Raw genomic sequence first — 26,310 nt, 5'->3', positions numbered from 1 at the left:
AGATACAGGGCCACTCACACCTTTCCAGAATTACCTGGCCCCTGCAGAGTTGCTGGGTGGGGAGCTCTGTGGAAAACCCCCTCTGGTTTAGGATCTGTCAGACGCTTCATAGCATCCAGGGTAAAAGCACTGCAAAAGCAATGCTAGGAGATGAATGAAGCAGAAATTCCCCAATCTGACGAAACAGATGTTTTTCAGTATCCACATTCTTCTTACTAAACACTCTGGGTTTCTATTTGGTTTTGAGCAACTAATTTTTTTGTTTTGTTTTGTTCTGTTTTGTTTCATTTTTCATTTTCTCATTCTTTCTCTGTCCCAGACCTACGTTCTTCTGGGTAAGGCAGATTGACCCCTACCATTGGCTACATCATCTAAAACCCCCTGGAAGCTGTCTAGCTTATTTCAAGGTGGTCTGGACCACCTTGAACTCCTTGCTTTTGCTGTCAGCATGGTCACCCACCCCCAGGCATATCCTCTGGCCCTTTGTCTCCACTTCCCTGTCCAGACCAGCCCTTGCCTTTGGGTCATGGCCGTCAGAGGCCATGTTGCCTCACACAAATGTCCTCCAGGCCCTGGAAAACATACTTCAATTTCCTCAAGGAAAAGAGTTGTAAGAAACAAAGCAACCAAAGTCATTTTTTGGGAATGTAAGCAAAACCTCATAACTCTGTAGGGACTGTCTTTCCTCTCCTCAGATCTATAGGAGGAGGTCTGCAGAAGAGGTGGATTCCTTATTTTCTACTATTGGTATATTACTATTAACTAAATTGTAGACTTTATTAAAAAGTGGCCAATGGGCAAAGGGCTTCAATCCCAGGAGGACAGCACCGGAAGTGCATATAGCCAGGTGCACTGATATTACAAACGGAACATGGGATTGAAAGTCATTTACAACTGAGTTCAGTTTTTGATCCACCCCTCACCAACTAAGAGATTTTGGGACAAACCACATATCATAAGCTTCAGTATAAAATGGTAACCCAACGTTACAAGACCTGCAATGTAATTTAACAGACTTCAGTATCATTGTATGACAACTTAAGCTTCAGTTCTAGGTGTAGTCCGCTAAACTGGTATCTGGAATATACAGTCCAGGAGTCAGGGGGGTGTGCCAGCCAGCATTATATCAGAAAGGGGGCAGGCTCAGTACTATCTCAATAACCAGTTTTACCATTTAGCAAGAAAATTAGAAGTAGATTTTCCTTAGTGAAATTAAGGGTATTCAAGGCATGCAAATTAGCTAAAATACTGCAGACACACATGCAAAGAGAAAGGATAAGAATCCTCAGGAATACCCCTTAGTAATGCTGTCCAAGGATCGATCCCTAATGTGTCCTTGCCTATAACCACTGGCTTAAAAGAATTTCTGATTGTATGATACTTACTAAATGATGCAGAATCCTACCTCGAGTAAAGCTTTACATAGTTGGAACCACCTAAAAGGAAAGAGAGCTAGGACTTCATCAAACCCACCAAACAGATCATCTAAAATATTTTGTGCCTACTTTCTAATGAATGTAGTCCAATAAATATCTGATGTGTAGTAAATTCTGCCTGAGGCCTCCCTTCATTATAATCTGATAGCTAGGTTGTGGAAAAATAGCAAATTATCACCATCTCAGACTTCTGGGGTGACTACTATGATTTTCCAAAAGAATCTGAGAATTGGATGTGATCAAATTGGCTTATAGAAATTCTCAATTTCCATCATTTATGCTCTATACAAAGTTGTTGAGGAGTTACATGTAAAAGGCTGACAGTAATCTCTAAAATCCAATACAGACATACTATCTCAGAAATATTTTTTTATTTCTACAACCCAATTTTCCCCAGGGCTCACCAGCCTGGAGGTACAAATGGAATTACATTATTAGCAGTGTCTTAGATTTTCTGTTTCTTACTCTTGCCTGCCTCACCAGAGTCTAACTCCCTGAAAAAAAGTGGGGGGGGGCATTTCAGCATGGGTTTCAGCATGGGTCTCACATGCATGCGTACTCATTACAGCCTGGGAACCTCTGCCAGGAACAGCAATACCAACAGGCCTTTCCCAAGGATGCTCTGGAACAGGTTCCCTCCATGGAAGATACAAGGCAAACATTTAGGAGTGTGAAGAAAATAGTAGGTTTTCTGCTCAATTTTTGTTTCATCCTTTTTAATTTTCACTTTTGTGTATGTTTTATAAAATATACAATATATTAATATGAGAGGGCTTAGATATTTTTTAATAGATACAGAAGTCAATTAAAAGAATTTGGAAACCTCCAGTTAGAGCATCCATGGAAAGAGAGGAACATGCCTTTTTCCCTCTTGCACGATGTATTTTGCTAAAGGCTGCTGAAGCAGTGGTCTTGTGCTCAAATGAGGGATGCATTCTCTAGTGAAACAGCATTTATGTCCAGCCCACTTGCTCCTCCTTAGTGTTTACAAGACTCAGCCCTGTCCAGGGAGTGACCAGGAGAGGATACCTCATGACCTACATCCAACTGGGCTCAGAATCACTCCACCCTCTGATGATTAAAGCTTGTTGTGGCTGACTTCTCCTCTCCTAGGATGAATTCTCTTCAGAAATCTCTTCTGACTTTGGTGCCAATACACTCTGCTCACTGACAGGACAAACTATCAATTCATCACAGACATAGGGCAGACATCCCACGGACATACACAGACATATCTGGAATTCAGTGATGGAGGCATTTCAAGTAGAGGCTCCAGGCTATATCACAGCTGACAGGGTAAGGAATATTAACCCTTCGTTGCTAAATCACATTATCACTTCCAAGGTAGAACTTTACCTGTACCCAGAGAACCCCTCTAGGCAATTTCATTCCCTGACAGAAGATGCAAAACCCTTGTGTCTGCTTGCATATTCAACATCTGTGGGGGACATGTGAGCTAACTGTATAGAGCATTTTTAATGAGTGTGTAGCAGACTGTGAATTCAATCTATATTAGAGAAGTAAATGCACATTTTAAAATGTGGAATTTCCCTTAATGAGATTAAGAGTACCACTCCTCAGAATTTCATGTATCCTAGGCCCTGTACTAGATGCTCTATACACATGTGTCTAAACTACACAATACTTGACAAGACAGGTACTATGAAGAAAAGCAGACCCCAGAAAGGCTAGGAAACTCTCCCTTGGCACAGAGCTAGTGTGTAGCTGGGATCTGAACTCAGAAGTTCTAATTGACCCCAAGCCCAGCTCAACAACATGCCACCTGACTTCCTCATGGAAACAAGTTGTCTGAATCCTTCAAGGGGGATAGGAGGGAAGGTCACTGCTTTGTTCTCATGTGCACACTACTGTAAACAATGCCAGTGTTGTGGGTCACAGAGTTAAAACTGACTCATATCCATTGGAATTAATTCAAAAGACAAATGAGAATCATGCCTGTAAAAAAGAAATATATTCTGGTGCTGAAGTCAGCAGTATGTAATCCTCTTGAGTCAGATGTAGTGACTTTATATATCAACTTTTGGAACTCTCTGATCAGATGAACTTTTATTTCAACATGGAAAAAATACCAAACTCTTTCCATCTAGAATAACACCTCTGTTTGTTAGCATCCCCATCCTGTGCTCTCACTGTGCATTTTCTCCCCTTTTCACCACAGCACACTTGCCATACTGGATACCTGGGGTTGCCTGGACACAGGTCTTAACAGAGCTCAAAAAGTTCAGAGCACAGCTAGAAATATCATGGGGATGGAAGGTGCTTCCACGACACAATGCCTAATAATATCAGGTCTTTGGTTTAGAAAAGGGAAAGCCAGAGTGTCAGGGAGCATGACCTAAACCTATGACAGAATAAAAAATTACTTGGGGTTCCTCTAAGCTCATTTTCACTAAAGCCCAAAGAATTAGAAACCCTACAGGACTTGGTGGCTCCTCTGACTTGGGTCTGGGAGGGGAGAGAGAGAACAGGAAGCTGAGGATAATGCCCAGTCTCTGCCTGGAGGGACAGCATTGAAGGCAAGTCTTTACTCCAGGCAGGGTTCAGAAAGAGGAACAAGTTTGGAATGAGGAAGAGGATGAGATCATTTTACGTAAGCAGAGTGAAAGTACTCATGGAAGATTCAGGAGAAGACATACAGAAGGCAGGCGAAACAGAAGTCTGAATCTCAGGAAAAAATTACCAGAGCCTAAAAATCTGAATTCATGAGTCATCAGCACATAGCTACAGGATCAACAAGCACGGGGTCATCCAGAGAAAAGGAGGAGAGCTAAAGACTGTCCCTTCCAGTCTAGGACTATACTCACGTCTCATGGGAGTCATTTTAAACTAAGTGAAACATTCAACTTGTTGACATTGTATGCATTAAACATACAGAATACTTGTGAACATTTAATCTCTGACTTTTTTTAGCTCAATTTTACAGAGTAAAATTTTAAATCTATTTGCTATATTTATGTATAATGTAGTCCGTAGTTTTCATAAAAGTAGTTTATTACAGTTCCTCTCAAAAAAAATAAAATATAAAAAGGAAAACAGTTGAAGTAAATTTGCAGATGCCAGATAAATTATGGAGTTATTACTCCAGAGATAGTTATTTGAGGATGACATGAAAGACAGCCTTCCTGTTCTCCCTCAAAATGTCCCTCAGTTACCTTGTCAAAAGCCTACACTGTCCTAGAGGATAAGATTCCAGAAATCTTCCCCTTCTCATAACCATTTCTCATTTAGTCTGTTTAGGTCTATTTGTTTGATTTAATAGCTGGACATTTAGGTATTTATGATTGAAGGAGTACTATGATGGTTACACTGTAACAATATCATGACCAATGACTGAGTGGGAAGCATGTAGCAGGAATCATTCTGAGAATCATGGACATTCTCAGCAGGCCTGTGAGGCAGGTGTCAGCACTTCCATTTTATAAACGAAGAAATTGAAACTCGGCAAAATTGCACAACTTGCCCAAGGAACATAGCAGAAAAGTAGAATCCCAGATCAGTCTTTCACCAAAACCCCTGTCTGCTCTTTGCACTATTTCACTTACTCATTTAAGGACTAACTTTGGCTACTGAATTATAAAAATAGTAAAGACTTACACTGCTATGATAGTTAACAAATTAATGGGTTGAACCACATGAAATTGCCAGTGTTTGGCCATTTCTGACTTACAAAAATGGAAATCCCATATGATTTGACCTTATAAAAGCACAAACGCTGGTATTTTTTATGAATGTCTGGCACAGCAGTGTGACCTTCTAAAAAGATTCCACATCCAGTAGGAGGAGTAGAGGAGAACCAAACATTTCACTCAACTCAGTAACAGAAAATACATGTTACGGCTAGTAAGAGAAAGAACAAATATAAAATACATGAATTTGCAAGATAAAGAAACTGTCAAAAAGTGGGTTGTAAAAGACAATAATTTGCTGGTGTAAGTGAAAACTTACGCATTGACCACAGGTTAACCACCAAGACTACTGTGAAACACAAGCTAATGAAACACACAAGGGTGAAATTTAAATAGTGTATAAATTATGTTTTCACCTACATAAGGGCACTAAGCAAATTTAAAATATTCTATGAAGGGATGCCTGGGTGGCTCAGTTGTTAAGCGTCTGCCTTCGGCTCAGGTCATGATCCCAGGGTCCTGGGATGGAGTCCCACATCGGGCTCCCTGCTCAGCAGGGAGCCTCCTCTGCCTGCTGTTCTCCTGCTTGTGCTTGCTCTCTTGTTCTCTCTCTCTCTCTCTCTCCCTTTCTCTCTCTGACAAATAAATAAATAAAATCTATAAAAAAATATTCTATGGAACACTGTTTTGGAAAAATCACATGACTGAACAATTGAAAGGTATGGAGAACCCTGTCACTGAGGCATAAAATATTAGAGCTAAAAGGGGAAAAATCATTTAAATTTAATCCTTTTGTTTTATTGTAAAGGAAACTAATGTTTAGGAAGATTAACTCAACAGAAACTAAAACCCAGCTTCCTTATTTCCAGTCCAGGGCTCTTAAAAATAGGTCAGAATAAGATTCTATTTGAACACAATAATATCCTTGTGCATTTCAACTGTCCGCGGCATGTGTTGCAGATTAAAGAAAATTTTCATGAGACATAATTTTTATCCTGTAGCCTGATGAGGTTGCTAAAGTAAACATATTCAATATGTTTCATAACCATAAAATAAAAACACTATGAGTTTTAAATTTTAACAGCATTACATTTTCTTATTCAGCCTGTTATTATTATGGTACAACCAGAACACAGCCTTCTCCCAGGATGCTTTTCTAATTACTTTTGGATATTGTGTTGCCTTTTTACAGAGAAAGGCATTCTAAAAATAGGATGTTGTCAAAATGGTTTGAATTTCAAGAAAAAAAAATATCTCACACCTGCTCTCTGAGAAATACTCGGTTCAAAAGCATGACATTTAGACTATGTCTTCAGTACAAAATTCAGCTATAGATATCCACTCCTAAAAGACAGTTTGCTTTTACTTCAACATAAATAGCAGAAATCAGCTATCTTAATTATTCCCTTCGTTTATGAGGCTGTATGTTCTGGCCAAACCACTGTATTGTTATGTGCCTGTGCTTTGCTTTAGTTCTCATTAGAGCATTTTAAATAGCAAAAGGGAAGAATTGACTTCTATGGCTTATCATTCCCCATATCTGGTCTTTTCCCTGGAGATTCTTTCAATATCCATCAATCCATCAGTCTGAGATTTATAGCTAAGGATCGATGGTTTAAAAAAGAATAAATAACTGTTTCTGAAGGAGATTTGAGTTCACTAAAGAGAGACAGAAGGAAAGAAAAAACCACCAATAGAAGAATCAATGCATCTTTCAAATGACTTATAAAACCCCAGGTCCCTTGTAGAAACTTTGTAAATACAGAGGAGGAGCCCATCAGAGCTGCCTAGGCAGTATCTGTGCTTTCAATGGAGAATTTAGAATAATTGGATGGTAGCTGGGGCGCCTGGGTGGCTCAGTGGGTTAAGCCTTTGCCTTCGGCTCAGGTTATGATCTCAGGGTCCTGGGATGGAGTCCTGCATGGGGGCTCTCTGCTCAGCAGGAAGCCTGCTTCCCCCCTCTCTCTCTGCCTGCCTCTCTGCCTACTTGTGATCTCTCTCTGTGTGTCAAATAAATAAATAAAATCTTAAAACAAAACAAAAAAAAAGAATAATTGGATGGGGCATGATGGCCTAACCATCAGCCACAGGGCTTCTTGGCATGCTATCTAGAATAGTAAGAATTACTCAAGGATGTTTAGAACCTTGAAAAGCATGACTGCAAAAGAGAATTTATTTACTACTTATTGAAAACAATCATATTGCCTCCCTCATAGGGTTATACAGACACATTTATTATTTTTTTTAAAGATTTTATTTAAGAGAGTGAGAGAAAGAGCACAAATGGAGAAGGGGGCAGAGGGAGAAGACGACTCCCCACTGAGCAGGGAGCCCAACATGGGGCTCTATCCCAGAACCCTGCGATCATGACCCAAGCCAAAAGCAGCCACTTAACTGACTGAGCCACCTAGGCACCCCAGATTTATTCATTCTTGCAACAAATATTTATTGAGCCCTTGCCATATGTCAAGCAATATTCTAGGAACTAAGGAAACATCAGTGAACAAAACAGACAAAAATCTCTGCCCTCGTGCAACTTGCTTTATACTAAGGGAAGATAAGGAGCAATATGTTTGCAGGTGGTGATAAGTGCTACAGAGAAAAAAGCAGGGGAAGGAAATTAATTGAAATAATATATGTGCATAGCACAGTATAAGCATTTAAAGTATATTAAAGAGTTTCCTTTCCATTTATGAAAGCTCTGAAAATTATTTCCTTGGTTTCAGGATTAGAGTTGAGAACTTATATTTCTTGGAAGAATATTAATCTTATCCCACTACTTCTGAGAAGTGAAATAATAATAACTTTCACTTATCAAATGCTTTGTGCCAATAACATTACATAAAAATACTTCATTTCACCCTATAAACTAGATATTCTCTCCATTTTATATAGGGGGAAAATGACACTCTAGGAAACTCTAGATCATAGATCTAACAATTTTATTTTAGAGCTAGGATTCAAAGGTAAATACACCTACTTCCAAAATCCATCCTCCTGGGCTCTGTCCTCATCTAGTAATTAGATTTAGGATATCAACAGATAGCATGATTCAAAAAGGGAGAACTGGCTATTGTTTCCATGGGACCAACCACCCCTGTCCACCTCCCTATAACTAATCTGCACAGAGAATATCAGTCTATATACCCATGTTTTAAATTATCGGATTTTAGGATTCCAAAACCCAAAATGGAAACCCTCATTTGGTATAAATTATTATAAAGAATCACTTTATGTTTGATAATATGACATTTCCATCACTATCTGAAGTTCTAGATTACCTTTGAAAAGGTACATTTTGTTTTCTCCTCAAGTTGGTTGACAGCACTCATTTTACTACTTGTTTTGCTTTTTAATCATATGTAATATTTACACAAGGATGGTGTTAAATCTAACATCTAAGAACCAGAGAAAAATAGCATACCAAAGATCATGATTTATGTCATTTTCTTAAGGAATAATAAAAAAATGAAAATAAAAGGTGGGCTTATTCACAATAAGCCTAATAACATTAATCAGAGTGAAGAACAAAAGGAAAAATCTGCTAAGTAAAAACTAACATAGTGAAACATGTCTCTTCCTAAGCTGGTTATGTTACCTTTTTCTTGGTCCTCTGCCTCTTAGCCTAGTTTTCCTATCCAGGTTAATTAGTCAAAATTCAAATGTTTGCAAATCATGTTATCAATCATTCATTACTAAGTTAGAGAAAACCATATATCTTAATTCACCAGTTAATTCTCCCTCAGTTCTCGAGGCAATCATTAGTTCTCTGAGCCAGTTTTAAGGGCTGTTTTTATTTTTTGTGTTTATTTTCAGATCTGTCCTTTATCTTCAAGCAGCTGCTCCTGAGACAAGTTTTCCCTTTGAGTGTCCTAGAAGCTGTGCCACTCCTGGTAGAGGCTGAGGAAAGATGCTTTGCTGTGGGAACTTGCTGTGCTGTCTCCCTTCTCACCAGCAGCCCCCTTCCTTATTTTCATTATTTTTTAATAGAAAATGCAATGTTAGACTGACACTAAAGAATGAATCTTTATGTGTTGCATAAACAATGAATCTTGGAACGCTGAAAAAATAAAACAAAATTAAAAAAATAAAATAAAACTACATTTGCACACCTGTTTTGATTTTTGCATATAGTCCTCTACAACATAAGGGCCTGCTATTTTGGCTATTGCTAGTTGATGCCACACAGGCTGCCTGCAAGGATAGCTGATACAAATTTTAAAGAGTCATCCCCTTTTACTTCACAGACAAAAAAAAACAAAAAACAGGTTAAACTGAGTGCAATATTTGAATTAATTAGTAAAAGCTAAACGTGAACAGATTACCTCACAGGAGGAACTGCTTTGTCACTTGGTTGTAGAAGGACTATTTTTATGCTAATGTGATGGGAATACACTGTGGCAGGGGAGTTAGGTACCTGGGGGGGCAGCTGGTAGAGAGGATTATGGGGATCCAGAGCTATCCCAGAAGGTGACAGTGGTCACAGAGAGACTCTATGAGCACTAAGAATTGAAAGAGCTGAGAAGGGTACAAAACAATGATTTTGAGTGGCTAAAGTAAGGACTTATTTAAGAAAAAAAATTTAGGGAGGCCTGGGTGGCTCAGTCGGTTAAGCATCTGTCTTCAGCTCAGGTCATGATCTCAGGGTCTTGGAATAGAGTCCCTCATGGGCTCTCTGCTCAGTGGGGAGCCTGCTTCTCTCTCCCTCTGCCCCCCCCACTTGAGTGCATACACCACGCACCTGCTCTCTTTCTCTCTCTCTTCCAAATAAATAAAATCTTAAAAAGAAAAAACATTTAAATCAAGGAAATGAATGAAAAGAAAAGGTGAGGGCAGCCTCAGACATGCCTGGAGCTCCATCTCAGTGTACCACCCACACAAGGGAAGAACTAGCCAGGACTGTCTGCAAGCAGAGCCCTGACACCTGGATGTTAAATTTATGACAAGCTGTCCAAGTAATAGACATGTGCGTGCCTTTGGTTGTCCTAATTTGTAAAGTGTTTGTTCCTTCAGCACATGATCTGATACAGGGTGGATAACTGACACATTTGTTGATAGCTGAATAGCGAAATTGTCTAACACAGCTGGTTTTACAGTGTGTATGATGGTGGCCACGGAAGCCATTAGGATTGTTACAGCATACATGATAAGGCTGTGAGTTTGGGGCTTGATCCTTAGAGAAGACTCTAATGGCCCCTAATCCTCTAAGCAATGGCAAGAGCCCCTTGAATATCTGTCAGGCCCCGTTTACTCTCAACCAGCCAAAAAAAAAAAAAAATGTTTTTTCCTGTGCAGCAAGTGCCATCCTTCATTCGTATTAATTCTCTAACAATTCTCTGCACATCCGTAGATTAATACAGCCACTTCTCACTGCAACATGAAGGGTCAGAAGGCTTCACATACTATAAGGTTCAAGAGTCTATTACCAGCATCTCATTATTACAAATAGTGATGGTGGATCTAGACTTATAAACATTAGCATGGTGAGAGCTGCCTTGCTAGGGAAGGGTTCATTATAAATACTGATTGTAATTCCCTTTTTAATTAAAAAAAAATGTGAACTCTTCCTGCAGTAGTATAACCTCAAATTATGGGCCCCCAGTCTCCTGGAGAGAGAATATTAAAAAAAGGATAGTGCTAAAAAATAAAAACCACTCAGGCAGCATAAAAATGTTGTGTAATTCAAATGAGAGTTAAACAAAGAAGTGATAAAAGTAATCAAGGAGTAAACAAAGGGCGGGAGAATAAATATAAACAATGAAGCACAGGATAGTTAATTAGCTTGCTTTGCAAAGATTTGATTTCTCCCCTGAAAGCAATGGTAATGACAAATAAGCCTGATCTACCAAAAATCTTTAGGTATAATGTAATACGTCCCCAATTGCCTATAAAAGAAACGCCACTGAATTACCATGCATGGCACTGAATTTACCATGGATGCCTCTAAGTTACGACATATGGGGTCTTTGCTCTGGGTTGTTTTGACAATGGTACTTTAGTTAGTTTAAGCTCTCCAATTTCTGTTTGAATTCTTCCAGAACAGAGGTCTCTAACTCAAGTACCCACAGGGCTCAAGCAGTAGTACCAGCTGAGGGTAAATGGATGGGACTGGTACACAGACCTTGATGAATTGGGGAATACTGCTATGTCGACTCTTGCCAAGTGAGCCATATCACATAATTCCTACAAAGAGAAGCTTGGAACTCAAATTGGTTTGTCAATTTTTTTTATATCAAAATGGCCATACAGGACTGGCTACAAAGTTTGCAGTGTCCAGTGTAAACTGAAAACACAGAACCCCCTACTCAAAAATTATTAAGGGGGCACCTGGGTGGCTCCATTGGTTAAGTCTCTTGATTTTTGCTCAGGTCATGATCTCAGGATTCTGGGATCAAGCCCCTCTTCAGGCTTCATGCTCATAAGTGAGTCTGCTTGAAGATTCTCTCTCTAACAAATAAATAAATCTTTAAAAAATTATTAAGAATTTAAAGATGGGGGGTGCCTGGGTGGCTCAGTCAGTTGAGCCTCCAACTCTAGATTTTGGCTCAGGTCATGACCTTGGGGTTGTGGGACTGAGCCCACAGGCTCTGCACTCAACAGGGAGTCTGCCTGAGATTCTCTCTCTCCCTCTGCCCCTCCACACCTATGTGCATGTAAGCTCTATCTCACTCTCTCTCGCTCTTTCTAAAATAATAAATAAATATTTTTTAAAAGATTTAAAAAAAAAAAAAAGGATTTGAAGATGCGCCCTCCCCAAGAAAAAAAAAGAAACAAACAAACAAAGAACGAAAGAAGGAAAGAAAGAAAGAAAGGTAGAAAGAAAAGAATTTCAAGATGGTGACAATAGAACTTTAAATCAACTGTGGACCCTTCTTAGAACAGGCCCTATGTAAGCACAGGTTGCAAGCCCAGGAAGCCTGACCCAGCAGTATACAAAAGAAGCTGCAATGTTCTGCCCATGAATTATCCAGCTTAAGACCCTGTTCTAAAGATTCCACATTCTCTCCCCATTTCTTTTTGTGACTCAAAGTATCCAGTTTCAAGATGTCTAGAAGAGTTTGAAGCATAACCTCTTGCTGAAAAGCAGACAAAAACATTCCTGATGGCTTACAAGGGACACGAAGTGTCTCCTTTGTTCTTACCAAGTCTGAAAACCATCTGGGGGATCTATCTATTGATACGTATGTGCTTATGGAGAAAAAATCATTTGCCTTACATACTCAAAATACCTAAAACTCTACTGCTATGACCAAAGTTCTGTAAAAAGTTTTCTGCATGTCCGTAGGAAAGGAAAAGCCTTTCCACTAGGGCCCACATACAGGGTTGGTATATGCAACTGCCATCAAAGAATAGTAGTCAATCTTCATGTGATTGTCACAAGTCAGACACGCCTTACATATGTATGATCATGCACCTGAAAAATTTCAGGAAAGTTTATGAAATTACAAACATAGTTTTAAATACATGAGATAATACAATTGTTTAAAGAAATGGTTCCCATTTAAAGTGATGTTTGAGGGGCTCCTGGGTGGTTCAGTGGGTTAAAGCCTCTGTCTTCAGCTCAGGTCATGGTCTCAGGGTCCTGGGATTGAGCCCCACATCGGGCTCTCTGCTGATCAGGGAGCTGCTTCCCTTTCTCTCTCTGCCTGCCTTTCGGCCTACATGTGATCTCTCTGTCAAATAAATAAGTAAGATCCTTTTTAAGATAGATAGATAGATAGATAGATAGATAGATAGATAGATAGATAGATAGAGTGATGTTCAGAAGGCATACTAGGAGGCATGGACAGGCTGCTCATGGCTGGAGGCGGCTGGTGCTCATGCCATGTGCACATACCTCCCTGGCACGCTGCCTGAAACATTCAATTTAGAGGGCTCTGGACAGCATTTAAAAGTGAGAAATAACTTTTAGGGGCACCTGGGTGAACTCAGTTGGTTAAGCGTCCCATTCATGATTTTAGCTCAGGTCATGATCTTGGGGTCATGAGACTGAGTCCCATGTTGGGCTCCACACTCAGGAGAAGTCTGCTTGAGATTCTCTCTCTTGCTCTCCCTCTGCCCCTCCCCCTGCTTGTACTCTTTCTCTAAACAAATAAACAAAACCTTCTTTTAAAACGTGAGAAATACATTTTATAAAAATGAAAAAAATCTCTCCTTAACTGATTTGTCATATACATTTCATATTTTCATATGTCAGGTTTATAACAATTGAGATGGACATGTACTTTTTGGTTGATTACAATTACACTTTTCAAAAGCTTATACCAACAAAATGCTAATTGCCATACACATTTTGTCTACACCCAGCAAAATTCTAATCCCAAACCAAGCAGAAAAAAAAAAGCTATTATTTGATGCAGTGATTTTTACCTCTACATGTAGACCATACATGCATATGCATCTACCTATACAGATGTGTAGAAATAATGGGTTAATCTGTTAATAAGTGGAATGGAATAAACAGAAATAATAGTATTACAGTATAAGAGTGAATAAATGATCCCACCATAAATTTACCCGTTCATCTGTCTTGTTTACTGCTATGCTCCCTGACATTGCCTGGCACATAGTAGATACTCAACAGTACTTGTTGGATTGAACTGAATCCATAGGATCAAAACAAATGATAATTCACTGATTCTAGGATTGGAAATAGGAGGAAATCAGACACACGTAGCAGGTCTACCAACTTCCCTAACTTCCACTGGCTTTTTTATTCCCTAATTAATAATCTAACTCATGTAGTCACTGTACCCAGTAACTCTACTGCCTTTCTATCAGTCTCTCATTTCTTTGGCTCACACAGACACAAGCTTGGGCCTCCTTGGAAGAAGCTGGGACAAAGGTTAACTTCTTCCCAGAACCTAGAAAAGGCTAATGAGCTCCGTGGAATGATATTTCTAAGTATTCACCATACCAGAATCAATATCAATATGCTGTCAGTGTATACATTAGCCCCACAGTCAAACAAAGAACAGCCCTCAGAGCCCATAATGACACTGGGCGTGGAGAGCTGGGGATGGGCAAGATGATGCAGAGATGACTGTATCAGCTCTCCTCAAACACAAGGCTTCCAGGATGTTGCACAAGCCCATTATTCTGATACTTTGTCAGAGATAGGCAGCGTTTGGATTCAGCCACTGAGATACTCAGCAAAATAACTCTCTTTTGGTCTTTTTGACGCAAGGGATGGATTTGGAGTACGCCTTCTGCCTGTGAGAGAAGTCTCCTCTTCTATTCCTTGCCTGGTATTACCAGGGAATGCAAACATCTTCAAGTTAGCAGAGTACTATATATGCAGTTAATAAGACAGGTACAACAAACTTGATTCATTACTGACCTAGATAAGACCAGATATTACTACAATTCCATAATGCTCACCCTCATTCATGTAGCATTTCCCATATGCAGACCCTGCTAGAAAGATGTGTCAAGCAGGGTAGTGGCAATAGTTCCTGAGCATCAACACTGCATTACTTAAATCTCTAGGATCAGTAAAGGACCTCCCCAAAATTCAAGCTCTTTCCTGTAGTATAATTGAACTTGGTGTTGTAAATGGGATTTCATTCCACATGTGAAATGTGAACTCTGATTTTCCAATTAGAATGAGAAGGGTGGGATGAGTGTGATAGAGTAAAGGTGACTCATTTGTGTGGAATACACAGTTAAGATGTCATAAAACTAAGACATCCGTGAGTAAGCATGTGGGCATCACAGTCAAATCACATCTGTTTGGAATTCTGACCCAATCACTTATTAACTACATGGCCTTAGCCAAATTTGTTAACTTAGCTAAACTTGGTTTCTGCGAAACATGAATATCACCTAATCTTATATAGTGAAATTATTATTCTGTATCTCACAGTGTCATTATAAGGGCTAACTGAAATATAAACGCTGTTAGGTCCAGTGCCCGATACATAGTAAGAACTGAATAAATAACAGATGTGACTGTTATTTTGACTTCTATTTTTGTCACTCCCACAAATAACTAACTTCTTTGCAACTTTGTGATTCAGGGGGAAAAAAAAAAGCCATAACCAAAAGCATGGAGGAGGTTAACTTCTTGTGAGGCATCCATGGTGGAAACTTGGCCACACTGTAAACATGGTCTTGATATCTTTCACTTATCACTGTGAAACAATATTCTCTAAATTCTAGAAAGTTTCAGTGAAACACCACTAAATGCGCTATCTCTGGGAGAGCAATCTCTCCTTTCCTCCCATACACACACGCCCCATCCAACCCCTTGGGGATATATTAAAACTAAGGCAAGAGAAATAGCCCTAGCCAGTAATTAAGACACACAGCTCATCAGAGAGCGGCACGGGCTCTGGCCCTCTGCAAAGAAACTGAGCATCAGGATGACAGCTCTCATTACTAGGGCTTTGTTCTCCTGGAGCAAAAAGAGCACAAAAGCATAAAGTTGGAGAACTGTAACTGCATTTTGAATACTTGCAGGGGTGGGGGGTGTCACAGGTTCCTCTGAACAGAGAGGATATTCCACCAGACAACTGCATCAGCCCACACCCACCAGCGCCTTCCCCACCCTCAAAGCATGACTCCACTTTTTCTAACACTGCCCTTAAGGAATCTGGATTCCGCGACTTCCAGTAATTGTACAAATCACCCATGATGAAGCAGCTGAACACAGTGTTAGACAAAAGAAACAAAAATTAAGCAAATAGAAAACTCATTAAAATGCTGCCTTTGGTTATTTTTACTCCTAACAATTCATGTTACCAAACAAGTCTTTCTTCGTTGCTTTTCCTTGGAAGTAATACTTTAAAAGAATTCTAATGGGCACTGACTGATTTTCTCCAGACTCATAATCCAACAACCAGATGCACTTTCCCTTCCCCCATCTCCATCTAGGACTCCTCCCTGTCACCTTAGAGCTTCTGACTTGGCTGTGTTCACACCCAGCAGTCCCGGCAAAGCTTTCTGTTCACATTATACAACAAAAAAGCAGCAATGAACAATTCATGCTCCTAAATGCTTGCAATAAAACGGGCTGAGCTGACCTCTCCCATCCCAAATAGCTGCATGTCAGCCACAGAAGCTTAAAGGACCGACAGTAGTATGTATGTGATGTGTATAAACAAACTAATTAAAATCTAAGGTCTCTCATTGCAGCTAGTGCCTAATGGGACCAATATAATTGGGGAAAAAAAAAAAAAAAGAATCACTCCAAGCTAGCTAGAGGTATTGCTCTTCCTGCCTCTAGGATACATCTCTTTTAGGCTCAATAAATAGCCTAAAGGAAGAGAAATTCGGGGGTTGCCATTCTTTCCTATAAGACTTCTCAAATAAAAACTATCAACTCAGCAGCAGTGAGCCAAAAGACCACTCCCTGATTCCAAGTGGACATATTGATCAACTGAACTGACATGTGCCTCCTCCTTTCTCTCTCTTAGATGCAATCAGCTGCACCAGGAAAATCCATTTCATTTCCCAAAACAAAAGGCAACACACTGCTCCTTATCTGACATTGTCAGGCCACAGTTTTTAGAGGGGGGGGATAAAAAAATACACACACACACACACACACACACACACACAAAACAAAGATGCCTGAGAAAAAGCTAAGAGTTGAAATGAACATGATACATGTTTATCTGGACTTTCAGGATTGAGTTGAGGTTATGACTAAGCCCAGAGATCTGTATTCGCCACAGTCACTGAGAACCCTGCTATTTATTTGTCTTACCAGATTCCGGCTAAAGTTAAGAGCAGCACCTCGGGCACTTCCAGAGGCTCTCGTCGCGTTACCCTTCACTGCAATTGCCGCAGAGAGCAGACTTGTTACAAGTCCACCTGCAAACAACTCCAGCTGTTTTAGAGACTAGCTAGAGATGGGAAAATATTAGGGTTTCAACTAACTATGAAGGACAGGGGTTGAAGGACTACCACATAAATCAAAAGGCTCAAGCAATTTCATTTGGTTTGGGTCTTCGTGCTTTTAATAAATTCTGTGTTAAACATGCAAGTGATCCCCTTTCACATCAGGGTTATGTCAAATGCTTATTCAGCATTCATTCCTTGCCATGAAGAAAATGAAACCCAACCGAGGTAAATACTAAATCTCATACTGTAAATCACTAAATATTTCAAAAATCACAAGAGCAAATAGGGGACCAATTAGCTCTGTCTCATAAAAAAAGAAATCTGCATCTTTACAATGCTGAAATACTGTGAACTACTCATTTTAGAGCCTATTTGGGATTTTGCAATAGAAAATTATCTTATGTTTATGAAAAATTCTATGAGAACACCAAAAATAACAGGCAGAGATGGAACAAGAATAATTCTACATATTATGATTCCTCTATGACTCTTAAAGGCCTTTGTCTTAATCCAGCAGCCTGAAAAACAGATTTAGGTAAAACAGCCTTCTTTCCCCAGTCCATTTTAAGCAGACAACATCCCCCCATCTCCGCCTTAGCAGACACCGACTAACCAACAAAACAGCTTTGCAATTAAGGCCCGGACGTTCAACACTCACCATCTCCTGCTCCCACCATCTCCTTTTGATGTTTACAGCACATCTGTAGGATGCAATACTAGGAGATGCCTTGTTTGACCTGCTGCATGATGCTGTGACATCAGTTCAGATGATGCAGCTCATTATGGGAAAGACTGCTGTTGCTATGGCAACTGGGATGTGCTAGGAATCTTTGCTGCATTTCCAGTGGAGCCTGAGACAATACGGAAGCCCTGTAAGAAACAGACGATATGCAAAATGCAGACCAAAGGAAGAGGATCCCTCATTGGACTAAAATCCATACATTTAAAAGGGATTTCCCTGAAGGCACACTGGGAAAAATAAAAATTACCTCCTAATTCGTTGTTATACATTTAGGAGAGAATAAGGTTGTGGGGAGATAGAGATTTAGTACTGAGCAAATAAAAACAAATGCTCAGTGTTTCTCTGTTCATCAATTGATCACTTCTTCCTCTCTGGACAGCATTATGATACCTTTTTAAAAGTTATTAAAAAGAATTTTTGTTTACTTGTCAAAAACCGGAAGTACAAAGCAGGGGGCAGAAAAGGAATTAAAAATGGAATATAAACAGCAAAGAAAGTGACTCTAACTCTAAAGTAAATAAGCATTAATTCTTAAAACATGGGCAAACTCCCACCAATAAAGTCTGCCCTGATCATTTCCCCTGATGGACACCAACCCACAGGACCTTTCTAATGCAGCAGAGCCCCAGCTTTCACCTGAGCATGGTTGGGCATGTGTAAGGAGGATCTAGGGGGCACACCACACCACTTTCCATTTCCAGGGGCCCATCCCCTGGCCTGCAGAGAACCTCTCCTACTCACAGCCAAAATTCAAGTCTTTAAGGGAACCAAACCTTGTGGTTGGAGCAAATAACCAACCTGCTAGAACTTCTCAAGTCACTGACATTCCAAACATCGGGGCTCTGTTTTCCTCTCCTCCGGGCAGTAAGACACAGAAGGAAATTACTAACACCCCTCCCCCGACAAAAGCTGCAACTGTGTGAAAAGCCACATTTAAACAAGACACAGTGAGGTATTTTGTCAGTGAATAAAAGAAAATTTGAATTTAAAGCAATCGCTCTTTCCTAGTCCTGTGCAGAAGTAAATATTATGTGGTGAGAACAGAGGGTAGGGGAGGAGAGATGGACAGAGCAGCCATTTCTTGCATATTTAATACTCTTTAGACCATGGATTGAGACAGAATCAAGCTGAGCTCCATCCACTCTATCTTCAGATTCTGGGAAAAACAGCATTCTAAAAGCCCAAAATTGAACAGGACAATACTGTTGTCCTCTCCAACTTGAGATTTTAAATGGCACTGTTCGCTAACTGCATGCAGGACGAGGAGACAAAATGGCAAAAGGAATTCAGACAGTCCTTGGTAAATAGGGGCTGATGAAATTGCCCGAGAGGTGCCAAGATCCTAGCAGGGTGTACCACCAGCCGTTCACAGGGCAGCCCTGCCCTGGAAAGCCCAGTCGTGTTCCTATTTCAACTAATGAGAACTTGGGAGACCAAGAGCAAGAGGTTGAAGCTGCCTGCCAAAGTTACCCATGCTCTCAGTCACTGACTCCCACCCTTTATCTTAGACCACATGTTACACCAAGAGAAGTAAGACGCAAGCACTCCAGAGCAGAACGGCTTCTCTGGGATTCAAAAAACAAAGTGTTAATCCCAGTTCCTCCAGGGAACATCTGTGTGCATTCAGGCTAGTCAATTAACCTCTCTGGACCTCAAGTTTCTCATCCGGAGATATAATGTATTTAATTAATGACCATGGTTTACAAGTTTTGTTAGTAGTTGAACACTTTATTCTAATGATACAGTCCAAAGCTAGGTTGCCCTGATTGAGGAGTGATAAATAGCCCAGAGCAAAAACTGATGAACCTTTCCCAAACCTCCTCCCACCCCCCACCTCATTGGCTCTGAAATGACCCATGAAGGTACCTCTGAAGAACCGTCTCAGCCTCTGAGAAAGATGGAAGGAGTCATGGATCTAGAACAGTATTACTGGCCTTCCGGAGCTGAAATCCCGTGATTCTGTAAAGAAGAAGGAGCAGGGTGGAATCAGGTATTTCAGACTTGAATACAGTTTCTCAGAATGAGAGGATCTTGTCAGTCTCCTTTACCAAAAGCAAGTCATTTGTTTGCTGGAAAGAGATGGATGGCTCATCAAATCTGAGGCTAGACTTTTAACAACATAAACAGGCTGAATCATTAGCCCACAAAACAGCCCAGATCAGGAAAAAAAAAAAAAGTGGGGGAGATCCATAAAGCAGAAACAAATCATAAAGTAAGTTTTCTTTCTTGCCTTGTGAATGGACCTCTAATAGTTCACTTTAGACTTCCCTGTGGTTTTTTTTTTTTTTTTCTTTTTCACTGTTACACAGCCCCATGTCATGGGGTTGTTTTGAGGACTGCATGCAATCATGTATATAAAAGTATCTGGAAACCAGAAGCACCGGAGAAATGTCAAACCTTATTACTATTGCCATTAATAGCCCAATCACCCCAAACAGTGGAGGCTCTGAGCTCTCAACTACACATCCAGCCAGATTCTGGACTCCGGACTAAGATGGCTGGGACATGGTTTGCAAGGTCTACACAGCTACCAAGGCGGGCGGGCTCCTCACCACTGACTTCAGATGAGATCTGAAAAGGTAATGGACAAGGGATACACTCAGAGGACAGAGCCAGGGCTATGGGCAACAAAGAACAAATGAGTTTCTCCTGGAGAGCAGAATCAAGGCCAGATCAGTGAAATGAGGCAGCAGCTTCAGACCTGAATAACCCAAAGTATTTCAGAACTGCTGGGGGTTAGGGACCACCATGTGTCTCCCATTTTGCCTTTGACAGAGACAACTCTGCATCAGTGAAAAATCCTGGATTTTCAGCTGACATAGTGACTACATGGGACTTTAGGTAGCTTCCTTGGGATGTGAATATACATTTATTGTAGGGCAAAAGGGAGAAAATAAATATTTGGGGTTCAGCAGAACAAGTTCAGCAGAACTTGTGACAGCTAATGGGATTGCTCACCAATATCCCAGTACCCTTACCCATAGGTAGACCTTGGGATTGGTTCTTATCAATGGAATGTGAGTAGAAGTGAAAAGAAACACCTCCAAAGGTAGTTAAGAGCATGTGTGCCTTCCCCATACTTCCCCTCCCTGCTACCTGGATGCAAAGTAACTAGTGAAAAATTCTGAAGCCCCACACTGTGCATGGAGCCTGGGTCCCTGAATGACAGTGGGGTAGAGCCATGCTCTCCCAACCATCCACTGACCCACATGGAACTACAGTGAGTGAAAAATAAACCTTTACTATATTAAAGAGATTTGGGGGTAGTTTATGACACATGATCTATTTATAAATAAAAATATGACAATTTAGGGGTGCCTGGCTGGCTTAGTCAGTAAAGCATGTGACTCTTGATCTCGGGGTCATGAGTTCATGCCCCATGTTGGGCATGGAGCCTACTTCAAATAATTTTTTTTAAACTGTAACAATTTAATAAAATAGAAATTAAATAATTTAATAAACTATATTAAAATTATAACATTATATCTTGTTATTGATTATAAACTTACAATGTTAAAAACACATTTCCTTATTACAGAGCTTCTCAGAACCTTTAATATGCTGATATGCATTGAGAGCCTCTCATGGGAGAATATTCTATGTATTATTTCCCTAACTTATTTGCCCATAGTATCCTTTTTCCATGGACTAAAGTTCCACTGGCTGTCCATCCATAGTGTAGGAAACAGGACTATAAACAACAATGGGCTAGAAGCTTCCTGAAGCCCTGATTTAGTCTGGAGGTTATAGAAGAGGAAAAAGTTAAACTTCTTTCTTCTCCAGTATAATAGTCAATTTGCAGTCTTTCTCTGCCATTATGAACTGGCAAGGCAGAAATTGATGGTGTTATTATAGACAGAGCAATATTCATACAAATGTTTCCTCCTGGCCATTTTCCCCTACTTACAACAAGGAGTTCTGTCCCAAAGTCTTAACATTTCAGAAGTCAATGAATCTTATTTCCAAATCATCAGCTCATGATGTAAACATACATCTTATGCTTGTATTTTAGGGGTTTAAAAAACCCTAAAGCTAAAAAAAATTTAAAACAAAACAAAAAAAAAAAAACCTAAAGCTATTCCTGGAAATGTGGCAAGCCTGCATTCCTTAATGTATCATGTTAAAATTTCTTGATCTGAAGACTGTTAGTTGTTAGTTAGCAACTGTTAGTTGGGGAAGTACTAGCTGATTTCACAGGTAAGCTTCTGAATCACCCTGGCTAAATATAATAATGGTGTATTTCTTATTCATTTGAAGTCTAAATGGATGCTCCCAATTGCAGATGACATTCTACATGGCGATTCAGGGACTCTATCTTAAAGTTTTTCACCTTCCTCTAGAGGCTTAGAGTCCTGGGCATTCATTGGGCAGATAGAGATGGCACAGGGAAGATTTTTATGGGCCATATCTGGAAGTACTTTTCTTCACTTCCATCCACATTCCATTGGTCAAAACTCAAATGACCACACATGCTACAAGAGAGGCTGGGAAATGGAATCTAGCTTTGTGCGCAGAAGGAAAAGGAAACAGGTGTAATACACAGTTATCCAGTCTCTGCCATATCATGATATCAGGAATCTGAGACTTGTTTCAGTTGCATTTTACATATGTGTCTGCAATACCACCAATGGTTCTTCTTAAGCCCCAGTGAACATTCAGACACACAAGACTATCATAGCCAACTGGTCAGCTCAGAGAGTTTGCCAGCAGGGCAGCATCAGGATTATCTAAAGATTATTAATCAGAATTATATCAGAATAGAGCTTGCAGATCAGAATAGAGCTTGCAGACATAATAATGATTATAGGAGTTCAGTTATTATTGTTGTTGATAACTTAAGTCTAGATTTATTATTTCCAGACATTGCCTCTTCCACATACTAGGTTATACACTTTAGGTGGGACTCCAATTAAAGGAATGAAGCATGTGATTCAGTCTTAAGCCAACCAGGTTGTTACATTCACCTGACCTACAGACATTAGCTAGAGATGAGTATGGGACCCCACTGAAGCCAATGAGATGCACTGAGACATTTTAATGAAAATCACTGTTGGCTTCTTGTCTGAAAGTAGAAGGATGTCAAATTTGAAGCTTCTTGCCCATTTTTCATTTGTGAATGAAGAACCTGTCTAAGAATAAAGCCAAGAGAAAGAGCAGAGCTGAGTTGAACTGCACTGGTGAGACTGCTTGAGCCAGAAATCAGCCTTACTCTGGCTCTGTAGATCGTTAAGAGCCAAAAGTTCCATTTTTCTTCTTCAGCCAGTAAGTTTTGGGATTTCAGTCACAATAACAGACCTAACTAATCTGCAAAGCCATTAGACACACTGTGGAAGGTGCAAGTTGGCACTATTAGCATGCAGCATCCTTGGAAGGGGAAGAAAAAGTTGGATTCTTAAGTATTGACCCTTAGCAATGAGACCCCTAAAAGTGTTAGGATCAGGGCCTGACCTGGCAAGATCTCAACATAAGGAAGATGCAAAGCATTATCTTTTCTTCTGTACATTTTCGGATTTATGACAGTGATCTCACACCTCAATCAGCCTGAGCCCCATTCCTCTGTCCTTTGCCAGGGAAAACTCCCATCGGTGAAGACCAAAAAGTCCAGGGAAAGGCGGTGCTGGGGTGGCTCAGTTGGTTGGATGGCCAACTCTTCATTTTGGCCCAGGTCATGATCTCACAGTCATGGGATCCAGCCCTGTGTCGAGCTCCATTCTCAGCTCGGAGTCTGCTTTAGAGTCTCTCTCCCTCTACCCCTCCCCTCTCAATATAAATAAATAACAAGTCTTAAAAAAAATTAAAAAATAAAAATAAATAGATAAAAAACCCAGGGAAGATACATCCCAAATGAACACCTAGATCTGGAGCCTAAAGCAGATTTAGCGGTGATTTTGTCCAAAGAAAGTGGCCCCAACCAGTTCAGAGATTTACCTGCCATTCTTCTGAATTTAAGATTTTTATCTTGCCTGACTTTATAGAGTTAGTATGGTGTGCTGTTTCACTTAGATTTAACTCTAAACACAAACCTTTGACCTGAAACAAAATGGTTTTAATGTACCGGTGGAAGCGCAATTGTGCGGCTTTATGAAGGGAAAGGAGAACTTTCAGGACGAACATATGAAGCAGGGATTTACAAACTATTTAAACTTTGCATTGTATTTCTGGGGATTTCTGGTTTTAGAATTTAATTTTTTCATAGGTTTTAACCTTGTCCACTCAAGCAGTCTTTGGGGTACTAAATATTATACCACTTTTGATTTCCCCAGAACCTGCCTGCACACAGGTAGGCATAAGTAATAATTTTTAAGTCCTTCTTGATTCTTAATTTTTTTTTTCTTAAAAAGTAACATTGTTTACATTCCAGGCAAAACCTAGCAGCTTTCTCTTCATCACTCCAGAGTTTGAAATATTATAAATAATTTTACTAAGGCTTATATGTGTCAATCTTTTTCCCTTCCTGGAGGCCTAAAATAACAAAAAGTTGTTTGCTACTGAGAAGACCTGACCAAAAATGATAAAGCCAGTCAGCAAGCAAACACTTACTATGTGTCATCAGACATAAAGAGGATAGTGGTCATGATATCTGTTTCAGGTTATATACAACTGACTCATAATTAATATAACATTTTCGGCCTTCACAACCTTTTAAACCAGACTCCTCCCCCTTCCTGAGAAAATGATTAATAAAATAACTAACCTTCATTTATAAATATTCTCCCAGCATAAAAATAATACGTTCTATGAAGATGTGGTTTTCCAAGATAATTTTATTTAGAAATAGTTATTCCTTTTCCTATAAATATATGTGCATATAAATACACACACACACATATACATATAGACTCGGGAATATAGGTGAGAATGAGTTTTTGCACATAATACCAATCTTTCCCTTTACTCTAGGCAACAACAACCTATTTCTAAATTTACCAACTTACTGCTGGAGTCAACATTCTATCAATATACTTACTACAAAAACTTTCACCATAATACAAAACATTGCTTCACGGAATTCTTTCAAAAAGGATTACACAGACACAAACATAAAAGTAAATCTAAAATATTCTAAAGTATACATGTCACATAAAGAACATATACTATATATAATACACCTACTGAGATACAAAAAAAAAGAAAATTAAGTAATAAAGCATTGCTTTACCTAGCTCTGTGTTTACAGGGTGCTTACTCAGTGCTCCAGACTGAATCTGTATCCCCCCAAAATTCATATGTTGAAATCCAAACCCCTAAGGTGATAGTATTAGAAGGGAGAGCCTTTCCAAAGTGATTAGGTCTTAAAGGTGGATCCCTTCTGAATGGGATTGGTGCCCTTATAAAAGAGGCCCAAGAAAGCTCCCTTGCCCCTTTTTCACCATGTGATGGCAAAACAAATAGGTACTATTTATGAACAGGAAATGGATTCTCACCACACACTGAATCTACCAGTCCCTTGACTATGGACTTCCCAGACTCCACAGCAGTGAGATATCACTGTCTGTTGTTAATAAGTAACCCAGTCTACAGTATTTCTGTTTGGTAACCCAAACAGATTAAGACACCAAGCTCTTCAAAAATCAGTTATGATTCTAAATACTAACAACAAAGTACCCAAAAAAAAGAAAGTAGAAAACAATCCCATTTACAATAGTATCCAAAAGAATAAAATGCTTAGGAATAAATTTATCCAGTGAGGAGAGACTTATCCATTGAAGACTATAAAACACTGATGAAATTAGAGAAGACACTAATAAACAGAAAGACAGCCTGTGTTCATAGATTACAATAATTCGTATTGTTAAAATGTCCATACTACCCAAAGTAGTCTTCAGATGCAATTCAACCCTTATCAAAACTTCAATGTATTTACAGAAATAGAAAAAAACAATACTAAAATTTGCATGGAACCACAAAATACTACAAATAGCTAAAGCAATCTTGAGCAAGATGAGCAAAGCAAAAAGAGGCATAACACTTCCTAATTTCAAACTACCTTAATATAGTAATCAGAACAGTACGGTATTGTCATAAAAATAGACACACAGATCAATGGAACAGAATAGAGAAATAAACCCAACTAATCAGTTAACTAATTTTCAACAAGGTCACCAAGAATACAAAATGGGGGAAAATAGCCTTTTCAATAAATGGTGTTGGGAAAACTGGATATCCACTTGCAAAAGAATGAAACTGGGCCCTTATCTTATACCATTTACAAAAATTAACTCAAAACGGATTAAAGACTTAAGGATAAGACCTAAAACCATAAAAGTCTTACAAGACAATATAGGGGGGAAATCTCTTGATATTGGCCTTGTCAATGATTTTGTTTTTATATGACATGGGCAACAAAAGCAAAAATAAACAAGTAGGACTATATCAAGCTAAAAAGTTTCTGCACAGCAAAGGAAACAATTAATAAAGGAGAAAATGTTTGCAAACTATATATCCAATAAAGGGTTAATATCCCAAATATATAAGGAACTCTTACAACTCAATAGCAAAAAAAATTATAATAATAATAATCAGATTTTTAAATGGGCAAAGGACCTGATCAGACATGTTTCCAAAGAAGATATATATGTATAGCAAATACCAAAATATAAAAATATGTTCAATATCATTAATCAGGGAAATGTAAATC

The 26,310-nt window shown here is 39.4% G+C and overlaps 1 long non-coding RNA gene across 2 annotated transcripts in view; it reads right to left on the bottom strand.

The window, feature by feature from the left end:
- Window positions 1-1,441: 1,441 nt before the first annotated feature.
- LOC116862807 overlaps window positions 1,442-26,310 on the bottom strand; it is a 76,509-nt gene continuing 51,640 nt past the window's right edge. For both annotated transcript variants that reach the window (XR_004381712.1, XR_004381711.1), the window contains exons 2-3: window positions 17,585-17,800; window positions 1,442-1,452 (exon numbers count right to left, since the gene is read on the bottom strand). This is a non-coding gene — a long non-coding RNA (uncharacterized LOC116862807). The remainder of the gene's footprint in view (window positions 1,453-17,584; window positions 17,801-26,310) is intronic.

Source organism: Lontra canadensis, unplaced genomic scaffold (assembly GCF_010015895.1).
Source record: "Lontra canadensis isolate GAN:19392208 unplaced genomic scaffold, GSC_riverotter_1.0 scaffold337, whole genome shotgun sequence".
NCBI classification, from domain to species: domain Eukaryota; kingdom Metazoa; phylum Chordata; class Mammalia; order Carnivora; family Mustelidae; genus Lontra; species Lontra canadensis.
This window is presented reverse-complemented; position numbering and strand designations above follow the sequence as displayed.